We start from the raw sequence: 6,754 nt of genomic DNA, 5'->3' as shown, positions 1-6,754 counted from the left end.
CCGAAAGGACTCTCCCGACGCCGGGGCAAGACCACCCGGTGAGAACGGCCAGGGACATCGGGCCTCCGTAGAGGCAATTGCGGTGGCCTCAATAGGCCTGACTTTGGGGTGAACATGGGGTGGGGACTGGACATTGTGCCTTCCTCCACAGTGGTATCCACTGTGGGGGGATGATTTTTTTTGTCTATTTGTAGTCTTGTAGGTCTGTGTCCAAGATGGCTGCCGTGAAGAGAGAGTGGACGCTGGCACGATTTGGTTGCCGCTGCTCCCTCTTCACACTGTGTTTTTGATTTTCTGTTTTTGGATTGAATCCTGTTTTTAATTTGTGTCTCTGTGATGTCCTTATTGTTATATTCCGATTATATGTTATTCCGATATACTATGTAAGGTGTCCTTGAGATGTTTGAAAGGCGCCCATTAAATAAAATTTATTATTATTATTATTATCCTGGTCTGACAGCGTAGGACTGACTCCCATGGCTATCTGGACTACACTTCTTCCCACCCTGCTTCCTGTAATTGTAGTCCTGTAGGTCTGTGTCCAAGATGGCTGCCGTGAAGAGAGAGTGGACGCTGGCGCGCTTTGGCTGCCGCTGCTCTCTTTTCACACTGTGTTTTTGATTTTCTGTTTTTGGATTGAATTCTGTTTTTAATTTGTGTCACTGTGATGTCTTTAATTACTTGTTTAATTCCGATTATATGTTTTTATTCCGATTACTATGTAAGGTGTCCTTGAGATGTATGAAAGGCGCCCATTAAATAAAATTTATTATTATTATTATTATTAAGGACTCCATCCCTTATTCCCAATTCCTCCGTCTACGCCGCATCTGCTCCCAGGATGAGGCGTTCCACACCAGGGCATCTGAAATGTCCTCATTCTTCAAGGAACGTAGGTTCCCCTCCCCCACCATAGATGAGGCTCGCACCAGGGTATCTTCCATACCCCATAACATTGCCCTATCTCCCCATCCCCCCATTCGCAACAAGGGCAGAGTCCCCCTAGTCCTCATCTTTCACCCCACCAGCCGCCACATAAAACAAGTAATCCTCCGTCAGTTTCGCCACCTCCAACGCGACCCCACCACTCGCCACATCTGCCCATCTCCCCCCCCCCCCCTCCCCGTCTGCCTTCCGCAAAGATCACACCCTCTGTAACTCCCTTGTCAATTCTTCCTTTCCCTCCCGTACTAACCCCTCCCCGTGCACTTTCCATTGCATCCGCAAGAGATGCTGCAGTTGTCGATTTACCCCCCACCCCCTCGACTCCATTCAAGGACCAAAGCAGTCGTTCCAGGTGCGACAGTGGTTCACCTGCATCTCCTCCAACCTCATCTATTGCATCCGCTGCTCTAGATGTCAGCTGATCTACAGCGGACGCTTGCGATCGTTTCGCCGAACACCTCCGCTCGGTCCGCATTAACCAACCTGACCTCGCGGTGGCTCAGCACTTCAACTCCCCCTCCCATTCCGTATCCGACCTCTCTGTCCTGGGTTCCCTCCATGGCCAGAGTGAGCACCACCGGAAGTTGGAGGAACAGCAACTCATATTCCGCTTGGGGAGTCTGCATCTTGGGGGCATGAACATTGAATTCTCCCAATTTTGTTAGCCCTTGCTGTCTCCTCCGCTTCCAATCTCTCCCTCAGCCCTCGGGCTCCACCTCCTTCTTTTTCCATTCTTCTCCCCCCGCCAACCCCCATCAGTCTGAAGAAGGGTTTCGGCCCGAAACGTCGCCTATTTCCTTCGCTCCATAGATGCTGCTGCACCCGCTGAGTTTCTCCAGCAATTTTGTGTACCTTCGATCTTCCAGCATCTGCAGTTCCTTCTTGAACACATGATCGCCGGTCACGTGAGGCGGGGCCTCCACTCATCGCCCGGGAGCTCAGGTGGGAACAGCCGCCGCCGCCGCCGCTCGGCCCCTTGTCCTCTCCCCACCCCCACCCATCCTCCCTTCCCGTGGGCAACCCGAGGCGTGCGGACGGGGGGGGGGGGGGGGGGGGGGAGGCGATGAATCGCGAACGTGGCGGCGGGAGGCCGCGGTGCAGCGTCTCTGGTACTCCAATTTTGTCGCCCCCTGGCGGCTGGAGGCCGCGGTGCAAGGTTACAAGGATGGAGTTAAAGAGAAGGAGAGTATTTCACTTTACTATAAAGTTTCACTATAAAGTTAAGGAAGGCACCAGAATTAATCGGGCAGAAAGCTCAGGAAGGGATAGGAGAGTATGGCCCAGTGAAATAGGAATCGATATGAAAGGTGAACCTTCTGAATGTTGTAGTCGGCAGGGCAGTACTATGCATATCGCCAACTTGGACAATTTTCCATTTTTTTAACCAAGCCAATTAACCTACAAACCTGTACATCTTTGGAGTGTGGGAGGAAACCGAAGATCTCGGAGAAACCCCACGCAGATCATGGGGAGAACGTGCAAACTCCGTACAGACAGCGCCCGTAGTCGGGATCGAACCAGGGTCTCTGGCACTGCATTTTGCTGTAAGGCAGCAACTCTACCGCTGCGCCACCGTGACTGACCGTGAGGTGAGTGAATGATTAAAATTATTATATATGAATGCGCGAAGTAGAACAATAAAATGGACGAGCTTGAGACCCAGTTAGAAACTGGCAAATATGATGTTGTGGGAATTACTGAGACATGGCTGCAAGAGGGCCAGGGCTGGGAACTGAATATTCAAGGGTATACCTCATATCGAAAAGACAGACAGGTGGGCAGAGAGGGTGGGGTAGCTCTGTTGATGAGGAATGAAATTCAGTCCCTTGCAAGGGGTGATATTGAAACAGGAGATGTGGAGTCATTATGGATAGAACTGAGGAACGGAAAGGGGAAAAATACACTCATGGTAATTATCTACAGGCCCCCAAACAGTAGCCTGGATATAGGTTGCAAGTTGAATAAAGAGTTAAAATTGGCATGTCGCAAATGTAATGTAACAATTGTTATGGGAGATATCAACATGCAGGTAGACTGGGAAAATCAGGTTGGTACTGGACCCCAAGAAAGGGACTTTGTGGAGTGCCTCCGAGATGTATTCATAGAGCAGCTTTACTGAGCCTACCAGAGCAGGCAATTCTGGATTTAATGTTGTGTAATTAACTGGATATGATAAAGGAACTCGAGGTAAAGGAGCTATTAGGAAGTAGTTTTAATCTACAATTTGAGAGGGAAAAGGGAACATCGGAAGTTGCGCAAATGGGACTAAGGAGACATGAAGGAGGAGCTGGCCAAAGTTGACTGGAAAGAGACCCCGACAGGGATGAGAGTGGAACAACAATGACAGGTAATACAGCAGGTGCAGGATTCTAAAGAGGAAGAAAAATTCTGAGGGGAGTAAGAGGTGACCGTGGCTGACAAGGGAAGTCAAGCACAGTATAAAAATAAAAGAGATGAAATATAACATAGCAAAGATGAGTGGGAAGACAGAGGATTGGGCAACTTTCAAAGAACAGCAGGAGATAAATAAATAGGCAATACGGGGAGAAAGGATGAGGTACGAAGTTAAGCTAGCCAAGAATATAAAAGAGGATAGTAAAACGGACCGCCGATGATGATAGGTATGTAAAGAGGAAAAAAATAGTTAAGAACAAAGTTGGACCCTTGAAGACAGAAACAGGTGAATTCATTATGGGTAATAAGGGAATGGCAGACAAGTTGAACAGGTACTTTGGATCCGTCTTCACTAAGGAAGACACAAACAATCTCCCAGAAGTACTAGTGGCCAGAGGACCTTGGGTGATGGAGGAACAGAAGGAAATTCACATAAGGCAGGAAATGGTGTTGGATAGACTGATGGGACTGAAGGCTAATAAATCCCCAGGGCCTGATGTTCGGCATCCCAGGGTACTTAAGGAAGTGGCTCTAGAAACCGTGGATGCATTGGTGATCATTTTCCAATGTTCTATAGATTCAGGATCAGTTCCTCTGGATTGGAGTGTCGCTAATGTGATCCCACGTTTTAAGAAAGGAGGGGGAGAGAAAACAGGGAATTGTGGACCAGTTAGCCTGACGTGGTGGAGAAGTTGCTGGAGTCAATTATAGAAATGAAATAGCGGCACATTTGGAGTGAGGAAGGGTAGGAGGTTTCGGCGCCCTCTGGTCCCCTGACTGTATCGCCTATCTGGCGACGGGAGGCAGCGGCGCACCGTCTTTGTTTCTCTGTCTGCAGCGACCCCTGTCTATTGAATGGACAGCACCGTAAAGAGAGAGAGAAGTGGGTTCGACGACTACCAACCGCCGCCCGTCTCCACTGCCCACGTTGCACCAAGGTGTGCAGGTGGGTTGAATTCAGTTTATTGTCACGTGTACTGAGGTACAGTGAAAAGGGTTTTTGTTGCGTGTTAACCAGTCAGCGGGAACATGAATACAATCGATCCGTCCGCAGTATACGGATACGGGATAAAGGGAATAACGTTGCGTGCAACACTTTTGTGACTCCAGCGTGGAGAAATGGTTTCTCCCTGAAAAAAGGTCTTAAGTGATAGAAGCAGAATTTGGCCATTCGGCCCATCAAGTCTAGTCCGCCACTCAATCATGGCTGATCTATCTCTCCTCAGCTGAGTTACTCCAGCATTTGGTTTCTAACAAAGCTAATGGCATGTGGGTCTTCATTGCAAGAGGATTTGAGGTTAGGAGGAAGGAAGTCCTACTGCGGTTGTGCAGGGTCCTGGTAAGACCGCACCTGGAATATTGTGTGCAATTTTGGTCTCCTAATTTGAGGAAGGACATTCTTGCAATTGAGGGAGAGCATCGTAGGATCGCCAGGCTAATTCCCGGCATGGTAATCTGAGGAAAGACATCCCTAATCTGAGGAAAAACATTCTTGCCATGGAGGGAATACAGAGAAGGTTCACCAGACTGATTCCTGGGATGGCAGGACTTTCATATGAAGAAAGATTGGATAGACTCGGCTTGTACTCGCTTGAATTTAGAAGATTGAGGGGGGATCTTATAGAAACTTACAAAATTCTTAAGGGGTTGGACAGGCTAGATGCAGATGCCACAGGAGGTAGTTGAGGCCAGTTCATTGGGTATATTTAAGAGGGAGTTAGATGTGGCCCTTGTGGCTAAAGGGATCAGGGGGTATGGAGAGAAGTCAGGTACAGGATACTGAGTTGGATTGTCAGCCATGATCATATTGAATGGCGGTGCAGGCTCGAAGGTCCAAATGGCCTACTCCTGCACCTATTTTCTATGTTTCTATGGCATGACTGACATATGGTGAAAGGATGAGAGAGAATCTTATTGAAACATATAAGATTATTAAGGGATTGGACACGCGTGAGGCAGGAAACATGTTCCCGATCTTGGGGGAGTCCAGAACCAGGGATCACTGTTTAAGAACAAGGGGTCGGCCATTTTGGACAGAGATGAGGGATAGATGGCGGCCGAACGATAGATGCGAGATCGAGTGTTCGACAGTGGGCAACGAGGGCCTGCGTGCACACGAGGGGGGGGGGGGGGGGGGGGGGGGGGGGGTCTCATTTGTTGGAGAATTCAATGTTCATGTCATGGAAGCATAGAAAATAGGTGCAGTAGGAGGCCATTTGGCCCTTCGAGCCAGCACCGCCATTCATTGTGATCATGGCTGATCATCCCCAATCAATAACCCGTGCCTGCCTTCTCCCCATTTCCCTTGTTTCCACTAGCCCCTAGAGCTCTATCTAACTCTCTCTTAAATCCATCCAGTTACTTGGTCTCCACTGACCTCTGTGGCAGGGAATTCCACAAATTCACAACTCTCTGGGTGAATTGTATTCTCTCACCTCAGTCTTAAATGGCCTCCCCTTTATTCAAAGACTGTGGCCCTTGGTTCTGGACTCGCCCAACATTGGGAACATTTTTCCTGCATCTAGCTTGGCCAGTCCTTTTATATGACCCCCCCCCCCCCCCCCCCCCCCCCCCCATTCATTCTTCTAAACTCCAGTGAATACAAGACTAGTCTTTTCAATCTTTCCTCATATGACAGTCCCACCATCCCAGGGACCAATCTTCCGAACCTACGCTGCACTGCCTCAATCACAAGGATGTCCTTCCTCAAAGTAGGACACCAAAACTGTACACAATACTCCAGATGTTGTCTTACGAGAGCCCTATACAACTGCTGAAGAATCTCTCTACTTCTATACTGGACGGTATGTGATGGACTGGGCAGTGTGTGGTGCGGTGGTCAGAGCCGTTGATGGACTGGGCAGTGTGTGGTGCGGAGGTCAGTATGTGATGGACTGGGCAGTGTGTGGTGCGGAGGTCAGTATGTGATGGACTGGACAGTGTGTTGTGCGAAGGTCAGTATGTGATGGACTGGGAAGTGTATGGAGCGGAGGCTAGAGCCGGTGATGGAACGAGCAGGATCCACCATTCTCTGTAATCACCTTTGATCCTGGGCGTTCGAGTTACTGAACCAGGCCATGATGCAAGCAGTCAATATGATCTCTGTTGTCTAGGAAGGAAATGCGGGAGACGATTTAAACCAAAGATAGACACAAAATGCCTGAGTAACTCAGAGGGTCTCTGGAGAATAGGTGACGTTTCGGGACGGAATCCTTCAACCCTTCTCTACCAAAGACCTGTCGAAGTTCAGGAGAGTATTTGTTGATACAGGTACATGGATCAGACAGGTTTGGAGGGATGTGGGCCAAACGCAGTCAGGTGGACTAGTGTAGATGGGCCATGTGGTCAGTGTGAGCAAGTCGGGCTGAAGTAAGTGCCTGTTTCCGTGACTCTGTGACTAGTGTACATGGGGCAT

The sequence above is a fragment of the Amblyraja radiata genome, unplaced genomic scaffold, assembly GCF_010909765.2.
Source record: "Amblyraja radiata isolate CabotCenter1 unplaced genomic scaffold, sAmbRad1.1.pri S120, whole genome shotgun sequence".
NCBI classification, from domain to species: Eukaryota; Metazoa; Chordata; class Chondrichthyes; order Rajiformes; family Rajidae; genus Amblyraja; species Amblyraja radiata.
This window is presented reverse-complemented; position numbering follows the sequence as displayed.